At 31.0% G+C, this 15,965-nt stretch overlaps 1 long non-coding RNA gene across 1 annotated transcript; it reads right to left on the reverse strand.

Annotated features, from left to right (window-relative positions):
• Positions 1–5,292: 5,292 nt before the first annotated feature.
• LOC145332676 (uncharacterized) lies at positions 5,293–6,541 on the reverse strand. Its single transcript, XR_013884259.1, has 6 exons — positions 6,456–6,541; positions 6,340–6,382; positions 6,120–6,200; positions 5,954–6,047; positions 5,749–5,859; positions 5,293–5,498 (listed from the first exon to the last, which is right to left on the reverse strand). It is a non-coding gene; the product is annotated as an uncharacterized LOC145332676 (long non-coding RNA).
• Between the last annotated feature and the right edge of the window lie 9,424 nt (positions 6,542–15,965).

Below are 15,965 nucleotides of genomic sequence, written 5' to 3' on the forward strand. Positions count from 1 at the left end.
AGTGAAATTATCAAAATGTTGCTATTGTTAACATTTTCAACAATTTTAATTTAATTTAAAAAATCGACGTTTCCTAATTTTGATAAAGCAGAAAAATGAAATTCGTCTAAATTTTGTGTAAAAATTTCCCATACAACTCATCTTCTTTTGTCAAAGTTTTGTTCAAATATGTTTGTATTACAATAATAGAGATAATAGAAATAGAGAGACATTGATAGTTATAGAATATAGAGGAACACTTCAAAGTTCGTTCAAATAAGTTTGTATTAAATCAATAAAGATAAAGGAAATAGAGAGACTATAAATATGTAGTTATTGAAGATAGAGGCACAATTAGATCTTCCTTAAAGTTTTGTTCAAATATGTTTCTATAAGATAATTTACGTAAAGGAAATAGAGGGATAATTGATAGTTATTGAAAATAGAGGAATACTTAAAGTTTGTTCAAATATGTTCTTACTAAAATGATAAAGATAAAGGAAAAAGAGAGATATTTAATAGTTATTGAAGACAGAGGTACACTTCAAAGTTTGTTTAAATAATAAATATGTTTGTATTAAAATCATAAAGATAAAGGATGTAGAGAGACAATAAATATGTCGTTATTGAAGATAAAGGCACACTTTATATATTTATTTGTTTAAAATAAAGATTGGATGAATAGAGGGACACTTCAAGACAAAAAAAATTGTAAGAATTAGTTAACCCTTAGCCTCCCCCCATTATGTCAGCTTTTGGTATAGCTAGGTGGCTAAACATTTTTGTGTGTCTTTCTTTGTGAATAAGAATTTTTAACTGGTATATCTATTGTTAAAAACCTATGAATGACAATAAGTGTTAAAAGTGCGTCTAACCCTTACCGCACCCCCCCCCCCCACTTCTCTTCTTTTAACATTATTTTAGTCTTTTTTATACATTATTATTTGGGTCTTTTCATATAATTTTAGCATTTCAAAAGCGCAGCAACTCAATACTTCTTTGCTTACTTCTTCAGACATCATAAATTGCCTTGTATAATGTGGGATTTTATTCATATGACTGAGATCAAATAAATCAATTATAATCGTGAATTTCTTTAGAAGGAAATTTTTGTCATATATTCAATTATCTTAAGAAGTTGCGTGCACATGGTTTTGCTGGAGGGTGTACACACCCTCTTACAATTTTGACACCCCCTTACACCCCTAAGGTGTCTACCTCCTAGCATATTCCTTTGACTTTAAAGAAACTTTTATTACTTTGTTCTAGTGCTACAACAAATGTTTCTTGTTGCTTTTTAGTATTTTTACATTATTTTATTAAACTTTTGATATAAAAAGGAGTCTTTTTAGTTTGAGTTCCATTAATATGTGTCAAAATTTTGTCAAAAACATGAATTTTTGACACTTGAACTAAAACATGTGTTCTTTTACACTTTTTATGGGAATTTTTTTTAACCATTCTGTTAATAAATAACAAGGATGACAACATCCATTAGAAGAGAAGTTCATAATTTTTAGAATTTACTGCATTCTTTAACTACAACAACTATGGAGTAGATCTGCCATAAATTTTAAATTTGCCTAGTTACAAACAAACTTTTTTACAGTAAGGACCAAAGAGGTTTGACAAGGATTAGATATTACTGAACCAAGTATATTCCTACTTTTGAGCTGAGTGTCAATATATTGTCAGTAATAACCTCTTTTATTAATATTTACGTCGACAATATGGCTTTAATATAAGTAATTATGGACGACATAATATCGAAAGTGTGTTAAAGGATTTATTTATCTTATGGAAAAATCATACATAATATAATCATAAAAATACAAACAATTTTAAATAAATGGAACACATCATGCATATAAATAAAAAAAACATAATTATTTCAAAGAATAATATAAATAATAAGCTAACTACATATGATAGAAATAAAATTGGTTATAAATGAGTTATTGTCATAAGACATTTGACCCTCTTTGGGTCAAAGATAAGTTAGGGCAAAATGGGCCGCAATGATGGGTCAGTCATCAGTAATTAAGATTCCATGGAAAGAATAATATAAAACCGTCAGCTTTGCTATTGAGGATTTTTACAGTGTACAGGATACTGAATTCTCCTGTATTAATACTGGTTTTTTATGTTTTAAGACTCCCCTTCGGACTCATATGCCAACAAGACCTGTAAAGACTTGTGCACAAACTACCAGTGCGGCTTGTGTTTGTCCGCGACTACCATAACCTTTAAAAACGTGTGTCTCCAATTATGTCATTTATTTGGAATCTAAAACAAAGAATTTAAAAGTCGATGTTTTCAGAAAGCAGCAAAATATAAAGATCACCATGTAAAACTCTGAACTATAAGTTAAAGACTAGTAGTGAATTTTACTATCCTATCATATAAAACAAACATGATCTATGTCTGTCTGTGTGTGTAACGAAGGATCTTGCAGTGTAGCTTATTTTAGTTCCTGGGAAGGTTTATAGCTATTTTAAAGTCACCACTAGAAATGACCACCACACCAATTATTTTTTTAAAATTTGCTTTATAAAACTAAATTAAACTTACATTCTTCTTCCCCCCACACTTTAAGTGCTCCTAGAGGCCTCTAGGGGCGTAGCCACTAGTATTAAACTAAACTAGAACAGTCCCTTTTAGATAAGAATTTGGTTACTTTCTTTTTGGAATGTATGAACATCAATCTATACTTTTCTGTTTTCCAAATATGAGTTTAGATTCATAGAAGTCTCCTCCCTACCCAATGACGTTCACATGAACCAACAAGTTTTAATTTATAATTGCTATGCTGTAATTGATATATTATTACCTGCATGCTGCACCAGATTTTTACGTACTCTGACTGTGACATAGTGATGCTCGCAGTTGGCTGAATTAATGACACCTCTCATATACTGTCCATATTAGCAAGCTAAATTGACGACAAATTTTCCCTGTCAATATATCCGCGTATATCCTATCCATTTATGCTGCCAATAATACTAAGGTTTGATTATTGAAATTAAGATCATTGGACAAACTTGGCATGTGTTGTTATTTACCATTTTTCTTCGGCCTCTAATAAATGACTTTAAAATAACTCTTTATTTACTAAAAAAGAGAAAATATTTTTTTATAAAGTTTGCTAGACATCGAGGGATGCATAAACAGACTAAAGAACTTACAGGCATCCTATTGATTGATGATTAATTTCAAAATACAATTTTTTGCCAGTTCAGAATTGGCTACTGTTTTGTCTGCCCACTGGTATTTCTGATCTATTTCCAAAAACAAAACAATATGCTAAAATATTTCTCTTGCTAGAATCAGAGATATTTATTCTGATAAATAATCAAAAAATAATGGACGTAGAAAACGTTGATATTGTTATAGATTCTTGCATACCCTCATAAAATGTTTCTCCCAGCTGGCTACTTTAGCTATAGACTCCCCCCCCCCTTGAGACGTTAACCCATTCCCTGTACTGACCATGGAGGATCATATTGACCAATAACTGAGGACTGTATTAGCAACCTAAATTGTAGACAAAATTCACTTCTTCCAATATCCAAGTATGCTACATCTATTCAAAGAACATCGTTTCAATCGCTTAAAAACTTGTCCTTGTACTAAAGAACAAAGATTTAAAAACATATCTAGAAACAATTCATGATTAGTTTGAAATAAGATCGATTTCCTGATTATTTTAAACAAATTTATAAGAACTTAATAATTAACTTATTTTGTAGTCAAACAGCTGAGCTGGATCTTTAAATGTGAAGCAGTTGCCGTTGCCGCTTCCATAGGTACAGCCACTAACCTAACCCTTAACAGTCGGGCCCCTTGCCGCACCTTAATCAGTTGGGGGGGGGGGGGGCGTTCAACGCCCCCCCCCCCCCATATTATCTCAGTTCCTAATAGAGCTAGAGGGCTAACAATTTTTGTGCAAGTCCCCTGTGTTATGATAAATTACCGACCTTAAGTAAGTCAAAGTCAATTTTCGCTTCCTTCACCCTTTTATTTAACAACCTTTGTTTTTAGGTCCTTTTTTACTCAAAAATTTCAAATGCATGTAATTTTTTAATTTTTGAAGCTAGAAGAAAATTTTTTTTGCAGAAAATGTTTATCTTTATGTAAATTTTATATTTAAAATATCAAAATATAAATTTCAGCAGCCGCAGCTGTACTTGGCAACTGCCAGCCACAGCAGTCAATGGTCGGCGGAAAACGGCGGCGGATCTTTACGAAATTTTAATACATTATGTAGACATGTAAGAAAATCTTAAGTTTTAAATTTGAAGTCTCTAAGTCAAAAATTGCGGCCACAGGAGTCTATTAAAGATTTCTATAGACCTGGAGGATCAAGACCTGTAGGATCATACCTGTAACCTGAAATTGACTTGAACACCTGTATTTAATATGTGGATTTACTACTAGAGGATATTTTAGTACTTTGTTAAGATAAAATGCTTTGTTTAAGTCAAAAAAATATTTTTGCTCTTTACCTGGGTGACCCTGCCAGGTTTGCTGGCATCCTGTGCCCGCCAGGATGGAGATTTTTAAAAAATTCCAACTCTTAGTTATGTGTCATACCCACACTTAAAAAGTCAAGCAGTTTGGGCTCTTTAACTTTCACACACAGAAAATTAGATAGAAAAAAACAGATGGGGGGGCATCAACGCCCCCCCCCCCCCAACCATTAAGGGTTAATAGCGATCTTTAAATCACAACCACTTTTTGAATTTTCAATAAAAATATGAAGAAATAATAATAATAACATGTAAAAACTGCAAACATTTAAAATTCCATGTTTAATTGGCAGCACTTGCAGTTGCAACGGCTACAGCTACGGCTATGACTACCACCACGGCTACAGCTACGTCAACGGCTACACATTTAAAGATCCAGCTCTGCTAATAGGCCAAAATCTATCTTAATAATTTAAAATTTTTATGCAAAACTGGTATTATGTAGAAATTTTATGGATCTGTGAAACTAAAAAGGCTTTTTTTACTTCAGCAGTATATTGCTTTGATTTATTTAAACAAGATGTTGATCTGGGAAGGTCCTATGAAGTTTTATCTTTGGCCAGTTTTTATCTTTATATCAATGACATACCAAAGGTGATAAAATGGTACCCATATTTTTTGTCAAGCACAAGACACCCAAAAGTGAGAGTAACAGGGGAATGCCATGGCCCCATAAACAAGCATAATTTAAAACCAAGCACAGTTAGGCTCTCAAGACATAGATCATGCAATCAAAAGGCAGCTTGTCTGAAATCATCATGAATTAATTTTTTTTAATACTTGATTCAAAACAATTGTAATTATATTATTTGTCATTATGAAATTATAGCAATAAATAAATAGATTTGAATAACACTTTAAACATAAATGTATTAAAATTTTTAATCAAAGTAATGGTCAAGAGTATCAAAAGTGTATCCTCTTTGTTTAGCATGTTTGATAAAATTGCTCAGGTGCAATACGCCATCAAAAAATACTCCTGTACCAGGTCTAAATCAAAATTTTAGAAAGAACTAGAAAGATCAACTGTTATATGTTTTGATAAAACACATATCGGAAACTTAATGACACAAGAGACATGGGAAAAAGAGTGATTTATAGAAAGAGAATAAACAACTGCAATGCAAAAAGTGTAAAGAGAAAGAGATTGATATGCAAATTTTTGTGTATGTTGATAAATTTATGAAAAGCTACCTTTAAACCACTACAAAAAGTAGCTTTGCTACAAATAATCTTCTACCTGTGTGCAACATCATGACTTAGAACAACTATCTTTCCTGGAATCTTTGTAGTCTTTTTGTTTGCTTTTTTGACAACCCTTTCCAGAAAGTCATGGGCAGTTTCTGTGTATCTGAAACAGCAATCCATAATTTTGTTTACAGAATATAAAACAATGTATGATATTGGCAAATGATGGAATCAATAACTAAACAAATCAAAATTACCTGTTAGTATTAAAGTCCATCTCCCATGTTAAATCCCAACCAAAAAACTTGTTTTCCTTCTGCTGCTAATAAGTCAGCAAGTTTTCTTCCATTCCTTTAAAAAATTAATTTATGATTAATGAAAAAGATATCTAAATCAATTATTTACTACTGCAAAAATTCTTACACTCCAGAAATTAGAGGTTCAGTACACTTTAAACAATCATGATGAATATGTTTTGCTCTCCAATTATCAGTATAAGGTAGCCTAGAAAATTATGTAAAGAAACAAAATTATTAATATTTTGTAAAGGTTACTTGATAATTCTTGATTTTTATATGATTAGTTTCACTTCAAATTTCTTAAACTTAAAGAAAAAAAGGTTATTTAATTATAAACTTATTACCTTACTATATATTCCATACTACTGGCTTCATTTTCACTTACACCTGTAAGTTTTAAGGATATAAAACTGCCATATTTTATCTAATCTTGAATTTAATCAAACTTTGTTAAATTTACCCGATTCTTTAAGAAGATTCTTCACTGCCTCAATATTTGTATTGCCAAAGTAAAGAACATCTAATTCTGGATCAAGGTATACATTTCTGAAGATAACAATTACACTTATAAATTATGCATTTTCCTACTCAGTTAATATATCATTAACATATTCTTATTAATAATAAGCAAAAGGTAGTCTTCTTTATTCTAAAAGTAAATTTTTTTGATGATTTTAAATAATTCAAACAAATTGTTTCTTTATGTCCAGTCTAACAATAAACAAAAATGAGAATCATGGATTACCCAATGCAATAATAATAATTTTAAATTTAATTTTTACTTAGATAAAAAAGTAAGTTATTTTTTGCTACTTAGGTTAGTTTAATTTAGAGTTGCCCCCCAACTAACAGTCACTGGTCTGCAATAACATAGATCACCAATACTTACATATGAGTATCCTTCTTATTATTGTTAATCATATGATTGTATGAAAGATCACCAATTACATGGCCCTCTTTTACTTGCCTAAAATGGTTCAAAATTGTTATTTTCATAAATTGTCATTATCACCTCTCCTGTAACTTCCAATAAAGCCAGCACAGGTGCAAGTTAAAAAGTCACACCTCCCTTGAAATTTAAAATATATATAAAAATTGAATGTATATCTGAAATAATCACTATAATCTTATGATGTTTAGGTTAGTTATCTGTGCAGGCAGTAAGATAAATTCATTCAAAGCAAAACAACAAAATATTTCTAAGTAGTATTACCTAATCAAAGTATCTCCATGGTCAGCTAGATTAATGCCATTGATGAAAAAAGTTCCCCTACAACAAAAGATCTAAACACATATTCAATAGCTATGACAAATGATACTTTTAATTTTCTTTAAAATACATTTCACATCTTCAAAACAGTCTAACCTGACATTGTATTGTTTAAGGACATCTAAAACTAAAGGAGTTCCTTCATTTGGCCCATCATTGAATGTTAAATAAATAGTTCCCTTCTTTAAAAAAAAATATAAAAAATAAAAATGAAAAATAGATGACTTTTACAACATAAGAACATGTCTTACCTCTGAAGGAAAATCTTTGTTTTAAATGTTGACCAGGATTTAATTGTTTTCTGTTTTTGTGTTGATCCCTTGATGATCTATACCTTGGGATGTATATAAATATTAACAAAAGATGAAAACTTTTTATGGCTTCAGGGCATTACTGATAAACTGATGGACTAAGTAAAGTATACAGTATACAGTGGACATTTTGAATTATAGAGTAGCTTCACTACTAAAAAATGCCATATATTCAAAAAAATATTTAATTTAGAGCCAGTAGCATTCACCAGAGGGATTAAAAACCATTAACAGGTGAAATAGGGGAAGATGGGATTAACCAACTTAGTTATGAATGTGGGTGCTGACACCCCCATTCACCACTCTACTGCACGCCAATGTTTAGAACTGAATATGGAATAAAATTTTACCAGGAAATGAAAACATAAAAACAGCATGTAAATACAAGATACCAGGTAACAGTTTTCTTATTGATAACATTATGCGCACTAAACATCTTTTTTATAAATGATTCTAAAATTCATATATTTGGATAAGCATTTTATATACTGAATTATTCTTAATAAATGATGTTTTTTTACAAATTAGATTAAGATACTTAAATCACTGACTGACTGATAATACTTTGAAAAATGATGACAGATGTTAAATATAAACTGTTTAATTAACCATTTAAATTTCAAGTATGTTTGAATGTTTGAAATTATTTTAGCTTATTATACATAATTTATATGGTCCTTTCCCTGCTATATTACTTTTATAATCACTTGCGATTATACCCGTAAATGCCTCTAGGGGCACTGAAAGTGTGGGGGAAGGTCAACCCCCTTTAATTTGCAATTACTTTTTAGAAGTAGAAAAATGGGTTGACAGGGAGGGGGGGGGGGTTATTTTTTTTCTAGAAGCCATTACTCTTGGGAGAGTAGTGGTACACTACCCCAAAAAATTTATAAAACTTCTCAGGGTTTATGTAAAGAAGAACGTGTCCATTAAGTTGTTAGCAAGATTTTCAGTACAGACAGTCATAAAAACATCCTGTTACTTCTATATTAGAATTCAAACAGCCCTTTAAGAGTATTTATTGGGCATAAATACAGAGTGACAAACACCCTATTTATTTAGCATTGTATAGGATTAGTAAATCGATTATTGAACACAATTGATTTAAAATTTCTGAAGAATTAGGGTGGCGCTCTCGATAATTTCATATTTATACCGTCTATGTATAATTTTTTGCTTTAAGTTATTCTACACTTAAGGTATGTCCTTATGTCTTATCGTCATTCCCAGCTCATGCCAATAACGAAATTAATTCGGAAAAAAAATCACGAAACCTATACGTGTTTTTCAGCTGTAGTTGGGGGGCAACACATCGTAAAATTGACCACCTCTCCATTTGCCCCCCAAATATTATTTTAGATTTAATTCCCTTGTTGGTTATACCTTATTCCTGCGTCATTCTGCTCGTTTGAATAGTCTGATCGATTTTAAAGTTGATGATTCATGTAACAATTTGGTATGACTTAAACAGCGTAACAACTCTTTAATCCTTAACAGGAGGACTGTAAGTCCATTTTTTTTACCTTTTATACAACATTTTTTTAAAACAAGGTAAAGTATCATAAGCGAAGCAAGTACAAGTCCTAAAACTTTAAGTATATAATGAAACAATATCCTGTAATTAATTAATTTTTCGTCACCTTATATACAATTTTGTTTGACTTAAGAATTAATATTCTGCTGATACAGTTCTGACAATCTAAAGGTGTTTATGTTCGTTTGTCATACCGTCCAATTTAAGAGCTTTGCTTTAATGGATGTCGTTACCCTTTTATTTTGTAAAATTTATGCTTGAAATTTATATTAAAATATAAAAGTTAAAATCAGAAGAAAAAAAATTATTCTCCGAACCTTTATATGATAAAACTAATTTAAAGAAGATTTAGAATTTAGATATATTAAACTCTTATTATCAAAGAAACAGCGAAATTAAAAACATAGATTTCTTTAGTAGATAAAAAATTCGTGAACATTTTCCCATTACTTTTAGATTTTACTAGCGGATGCGCCCCTAGCCTCTGGGGACTTTGTATTTGAAGGGGTACAACAAAAAACAGAAAAATAGCCTAAAACCATGCCTTGACTTGAATCGAAAAAAATTGCCTAAAACTACCCTGAGATCATGTGAAGGTTCTCTAAAATTGAGAACCATATCGGTTCATTGGTTAGTAAGATATCAAGCTAAGACAAAATACCGTACTTCTTTATATACATACTAGCGGCTACGCCCCTAGAGGCCTCTAGTGGCACTTTAAATGTTTTTTATTTGAAATATGCAATTTGAGAAGAAGAAAAAATTCTATGTTGCCTTCAAAAATAGATTTTTTTTGTAATTGGTCTTGTTAGGGTGTTGGTACCCTCCCCCAAAATAGTTATAAACCTTCCCGGAACCTATGAGAAGCTATCCTGTTAAGGAGAACCCGATCGGTTCAGCAGTTAGCGGTATTCTTAGGTACAGACTAATAGACAAACATCATGTTACTTTATTATAAGGATATAGGATAACTAATAAACGTAAATGTGTTCAAGATTTGGCGGGAAGGTGAGGGTTCGAATCTCGGCAAATTTCATACTACTTCAGTTATTTAAGGCAGGTATAAAAAAATAAAGATATTAAAAGATGTCCTTTCTACTGCTTTGTCAGACATGTGACCAAACAAAAAGTCAATAAGAGTACCCATAATTTTTGCATCAACCAATAAGATAACGTTACTATAAAAAATTGGGTTTCAGTGTAAATTAACAATCCAATGCCACCTTTCTTTTCTTTTCTCATTCTTTAGACCATTCATTTACATTATAATTTATTACAGACAGACTAACCAACACATCCTAGTTTATAAAGTAGTAAGATTTTTTTGCAAGTTTAAATTTTTTAGAATACTTAAAGTGCTTAAGTTCTCTTTCATAGGAAATTTCATATAGGTCTCGTAATGGTTTTATGCTATTTTATCTTTATATTAATCCTTTAGATGGTTTTTCTGGAACCTTTCTATCCCTTTATACACAGATCCTCTATGTGCTAGAGGCGCAGGAGCTAGTGAGAAATATAGAGAAGCATAGCAGCTAAAAACTCATGATGTAATTAGGCTTAAAAATGATGTAGGGTCATTACTTGCTTAAAGGTGTGTCTTTAACAAGGAAATTCATATCTATAAAATGCATTTCTTTTAAAATTTGTATTGGGCGACTTGTTTTATTTGTAGAAGAATGCTACACATAGTATTTTATTCGTAAAAAGCTATTATTTAAAAAAGATAATTACCATTTCTGTGCCTTTTGTGCAGTTTAGAAGATACGTTGAAAGTGTGAGGAAGGTTGAAAAATGTAAATTGCAAGTAACATAAATAAAATAATCAATTGGTCTATCCCCCAATACAAATCTCTATAGTATTTTTTATCTATCTATTCAATTATCCATCGAAGCATAACGTGTTGTTTACATATTAGTTTCTATCTATCAATTTATCCATCCATCCATCCAACCAAGCATGATAAGGTCAAATTCTTGAGGGTTAAATTGTCTGCAATTATTCAGAATTAGTGCCCACACAAAATAGCAAAATGAATATTCTTTCTAATAATTTTAACAACAGTTAGGTAGATCACTTTGTGATGTAAATCAGTGTAATATCATTAATATATTTGCCATCTAACTAAGGCATCATTGTGGATTGTCTACATTGTTCGGCTACTAGCACAGCCGAAAACAAATTTTGCTAAAAATAAGACGGAAAGGATTACGCAATGGCAGGGACACCAATTTGCAAATTATTGTATTTTTTATGCCTCTCCTTCTTAGAACTAATGACACTCGTTTAGTCTTTAGCATTTGTGTTTTTAGCATCGCAGCTGCTTTATATCTAGGGTATGCAGAAGATGGTTATTTTAGCCAGATACAACTTTTACTTTAATAGAGTACACTGTAATCTGGTGTAAGATTTGAGTAATAATAAATGTATTTTGGTATAATGGTTAAATAAAACATGTATAATGAAGAAAAAGGTAGTAAATTAATTTGACAGACAGGCGAACAGATAGAAGGACGAGTAGCAGCGCTTCTTAAAAAACAAAACAAATATACAATGTAATTTGTTTTTAATTTGTTGAAATAAAGTCAACAATGTAACCCTTAAGGGTTAATCATGGAAATAAAGCTAGACGCTAGAATGGTGATACTCAAAAAAGCGCAGCAATAAAAGAAAGATTAATTTTCTCTTTGGTAATATGTTTCCAAAAATGATTGAAAAAATTATTGAAATCACTGAAAACTGGTGATTAAAGTGTAAATAATCTATACTATCGGCTTTAGTCCCTAGCGTCTAATGGAGGGGGAGAGTAATGGACATAAAAATAGCCTAAAACTATCCTAAGACTGAAATTTTAATTCTTTCCGGGTCCTATATAAAGCTTCCCTAAAATTGTAAACACAATTGGTTTAGTGATTAGCGAGATCTTAGCGGATAAGCATATAAGGATTATATTGACAAAACTCTGTGATTTTCCGAGAAGCTTTGCTCCTAAATACAGTTGTAAATTGTATGGAGTAAATTTGATTCAGATTGACATAATATAAATAAGAATAATACAAAACAACAAATTTGTTTCATCTGAAAAATCCTTGAATAAAAGTAGCTTGATCTTTGTTTGTCTTTCTTTCTGTGTCATAAACGTCCAAGGGGGGGGGGGGTAAAGGGGTGATTACCCCCCCCCCCCAAACGAATTTTAAGGGGTAAACAAAAGTTACCCCTGCCAACAGATTTCACGGGGGGTAATTACCCCCCCCTCCAAGCAAATTTTACCCCCGGGGTAAAAATTTTGGGGGGGTAAAAAAAAGAGAAATCGACCCTGAAACTACGATAAGGTAAGCTTTAAGTGTTTGGTTATAAGCTTATGAAAAGTTTGTCAATACTACGTTCATCAAAGGACATACAATCGACCTTTGATCATAAAATATTAGGCCTTTATAGATAAGTAAAGGCTTCGCCCATAGCATGGAGAGGCTATAAGTTTCTAAGGAGTCAGAAAGGAATAAGAACATAGCCTAAAACTACCCATAGACTTAAATCTAAAATAAAAATAGACTAAAATCATACTTGAGTTGAACCTATGTTAAGCTTCCCTAAAAAAGAGAACTTAATTCTTTATTTATTAGGGTGGATGAGGTTTTTTTCTCCAAAATTTTTCAATTTTTAAAATTATTGGTTACATTATGGGACCATAAATGTAGACATTCGTTTTTCTCTGACATTTGACCACTACAAAAGACAGTAATCAAAATTGACAATATATATTTTGTACATAATATATCATACAGTTACCTTTTTATGTTTCGGACAGATCACATATTTTGCCAACCAGCCATTGATACCCCACTTCATTTCGGTTTTTATTATTGATCTTTATTGATCTAAATATATAATTTTACTTGATGGATGTTGTACTCTGATAAAGTGATGGTCGCAGCTGGCTAAAATAATGACACCCTTTCATCCCTTCATCCCTTTACCCCATCTCCTCCTCTCCTAGAGGATGAACGAAATGAATAATAAATGAGGTTCATATATGCAAATTGACAAAAAAATTCCCTGTTAATGTATCCATCCATGTATATCCTATATCCATTATTAATCCAAAATGTTTTTTGGTCAACTAAATTTGAGTTTCCGATTGTGTACATAGCACCCGCACCTCCTCATATCTCAATATTTACTACTAGCTAAAAAAGCTTCAAACTTCCAAAAAGAAATCAAGATTTGAAAAATTAAAATTTTGAATGTTTGAACGATGTTTTAGCTAGTAGTAAATATTGAGATAGGATGAGGGTGCTATGTACAAAATCGGAAACTCAAATTTAGTTGACCTATTTTTTTCTCATAATGCCAAAGAAGTAGGGAGTTTAATTGTAAATTTGTTACTTTGGAGTTGAATAGATAAATGTATTTTTAGCATGGATTTATAAAGAGGTTTTTAAAGGATACAGAAATCCAATTAAAATTAAATATTTATTTGAACAAATCAACATAAACAAACACATTTAATATCAATATTAATAAACGGTGGAATTGTTTATTTCTTTTTCATAATCGTATTATTGATTTATGGATAAAAATACTTGTAGAGTAGACTTGTTAACAATAACTAAGTTATTGATTAAAAAGCTTTATAAAGACCGTAACAAAACTATTGAAATTGTATATGACAACTTATAAAACTTCCATGTAGGTGCTACAAATTTAAGGATGAAACATTGATTCTAGTACATTAATATCCGCTGGATTAGAACCGGTTCTCAGCCAAACTGAAAAATCAAGTATAGCACAGTGTTACAGACAGCTTGTCTGTATATAATTTCACTACAATTCATATCACCAGACTTTTTTTAAAATGTTGCAAAATTTGTTTCACCGTCTCTTTTGAAAATTGTGACCCAAATAAGATTAAAAATTGACAAGGGCACCGCTAAGCCACCCAATTTTAATACAGGGATGCCAAGTACATAATTCAACAACTCTGTTTAAAACTATACATAGCAACTAATTTTAAAACAGGGATGCCAATTACTTTATTCAGCATCTTAGTTCAATATCAATGAATAACATTCAATTTTAATATATTCGGCCAACAGATTTATGCAGACAACTCAAAATCAGCGTGGCAACGCTGTGCTGATATAATAATGAGAACCCTATGCACACTTCTTAAAAATTTCAACATGGCAACCCTGAATTATAATAATAACTTAATGCATGATTCGTCAAAATTAAAATGGCAACCCTGATCTGATATAATAGTTAGACTTCTATGGAAACCAAAATAAAAACAACATGGCATCCCTGAATGATATAATAATGAGAACTGTATGCACGTCAGTCAAATGGCAACCCTGAATTGTAATGATAATAAGACTTATAAAACCATGAAAAAATTATCATGGTTACCCCGAAATGATATAATAATGATTACTGTATGCACACTACTCAAAAATCAACATAGCATCCCTGAACTATTATAGAAATAAGAACTCTATACACTTCACCTAAAATCAAAGTGGCAACCATGATCTGATATAAAGAAACCACTTAAAAATCAATATGGCAACCCTGGACTGATATAATAATGAGAACTGTATGCACGCCACTCAAAAATCAACAACAAATATCAAAAAGAAGAACAAGGATGACTGCTTCTATGGGTGGCGCACTATAAGAATTACTAAACCTATAATTTCACGAGGTGTTTCCCATTATGAAAGCTAAAACTGCTGGATAAGCTTTACAATTATTGAGAAACAAAAAAATATTTTCTTGGAAGGTTTTAGTCTATCTTAAAGAGGTAGAGAAGAGTTAATCCTAGGCAATAAATCAGTACAGGCTTTTTACTATGACTTAATAGAAGCGGCGCAGCAATCAAATTCAAAACTAAGATTTGATTAAAAAGGACTTTAAGAATTTAATAGTAAATCCTTTTATTACGTCAATGATGTTCTTACCTACCCCTATCCCTTTAGATTATATAGTAATATTTCTTTTAGGTTAGGTTAATGAAGTAATAGTGATTTCTCTTTGGGTTAGAGCCCTTTAGTGCTTTCTGTAAAATAAGTAGTATTATTAATCCAATAGTTTATATCGACAATAATAATACATTTAATAAAGTAGGTTATTAATGACATGACAAACAGTTATCCTCATAAAACACTTATTTTTTTATAAATACTTTTTTTCGATTATATTTCGAAAATATTCAGTAACTAAAAATATTTGAAAAAAAGGAGGGGGTAAAGTTTGACCCTTTGGCGAAATGAAATTTTATACCGATTGACTTATTTTTTTCAATGAAATTTCGAAAGTCAAATAAACCTTGAATAATGTATAATTTGTGTTCATTAGATAAAAAGAAGCCGAAAATTCAACTTTTAAAGGATTTTTTATTGATCTAAAAAAGGTTTATAATTTAATCAAATATAAAAAGAAATAAGATAGAAACGAAAATGTAACCTTATAAAAAAGTTACAGGATGAATGTCTAAGTGTCAGTCTGTCTTTCAGTCTGAGTTTATGTATCTCTGTTTGGGGTCATTTAAAAAAAAACCTATTATTACTAGCGGTAAAGTCCCACTTTTTATTATAACTGTAAAAGCCAAAGAAAGAAAAATTTTGGGGTGTGAATTTTTTTTTCTAGAGGCGATTTCTCTTGGAGGGTAAAGGGACCCCTTTCCAAATCTAACTATATACGATACCAAGACCTATAAGAAGCTTCACTGTAAGGGAGAACCATATTGGTCCAGGGGTTAACTTAAAATACAGACAGACTCATAGTATTCCTGTCACTTTCAAACATTAGAAGGATAATTATATGAAATAAGATAGATTATATCACGTGTTAATGAT

This window comes from Acartia tonsa, chromosome 11, assembly GCF_053477335.1.
Source record: "Acartia tonsa isolate MP-2025a chromosome 11, ASM5347733v1, whole genome shotgun sequence".
Classification (NCBI taxonomy): domain Eukaryota; kingdom Metazoa; phylum Arthropoda; class Copepoda; order Calanoida; family Acartiidae; genus Acartia; species Acartia tonsa.